This window comes from Octopus bimaculoides, unplaced genomic scaffold, assembly GCF_001194135.2.
Source record: "Octopus bimaculoides isolate UCB-OBI-ISO-001 unplaced genomic scaffold, ASM119413v2 Scaffold_140821, whole genome shotgun sequence".
Classification (NCBI taxonomy): domain Eukaryota; kingdom Metazoa; phylum Mollusca; class Cephalopoda; order Octopoda; family Octopodidae; genus Octopus; species Octopus bimaculoides.
Genome location: NW_026365057.1, coordinates 2,986 through 3,992, shown reverse-complemented (window position 1 = coordinate 3,992; position 1,007 = coordinate 2,986).

The window sequence follows — 1,007 nt, the reverse complement described above, 5'->3', positions numbered from 1 at the left end:
AGTGCAAATGAAATATGTAAACTGGTTTTATTAACTGAATTACCTTAAATATGGGACAATTTGTGCACGAGGAAGACGATGGAGCGGGGAGGGGGATTACTGCTTGGAAGGAGAATCTCCTTCCATTGAGACGTCAGGAAGAACAATTTCAGGTGTTTTCTCTCTCACTTCGCTAAATTTAGGCTTTGGGAGCACACTTTCTTCATTTTTTTCACATTTGCAGGTCGTTTCGTTAGAAACTTATCAAGAGAAGTCTGCTTTTTCCTGCCTTTCAAAATGTTATGAAAATGTGACAGAGCAGTGTCATTAAATAAAGCAGCTGTACGAACTGTAGCTACTTTTTCAGGATGATATTTTTCTACAAATTCAGAAACATACTGCCACTTTGCCAACACTGCCTTTATGTCACTCGTAAAGATAGCATTCTCCGCTATACTGTCCTCCTCCGGGGAACTAATCTCTTCCACCGCATCCAAACGTTACTGCTCCTGAAGCTGCAGGAGTTCATTTGTCGTCAGCACCTCTGAGTGTTCATCGACAAGATCGTTAATGTTCCTATCATCAGCCTCGAGTTCCATGGACTTGCTAAGAGACACTATCTCCTCGACTACAGATATCTCAGACTCGAACCCCTCGAAATGTCTTTCTGATACGCAGTCAGACCACAGTTTCTTCCATGCAGAATTCAGTGTTTTCCTCGTTACACCCTTCCAATCCATATTGATGATTTTCAGGCAGTTTATAATGTTGTAGTGCTCCTTCCAAAACTCACGAAGGGTTAGATTTGTATTTTCAGTGACTTCAAAGCACCGACGAAACAGGAGTTTTGAGTACAATTTCTTAAAATTAGAAATCACCTATTGGTCCATGGGATGCAAGATAGGGGTGGTGTTGCCTGAAAGGTACATAACATTTATAAATTTAAATTCGTCCAGGATATCATCTTCGAGGTTAGGAGAATGAACAGGAGCATTGCCGAAAATGAGGAGGGCTTTGAGAGGCAGAAT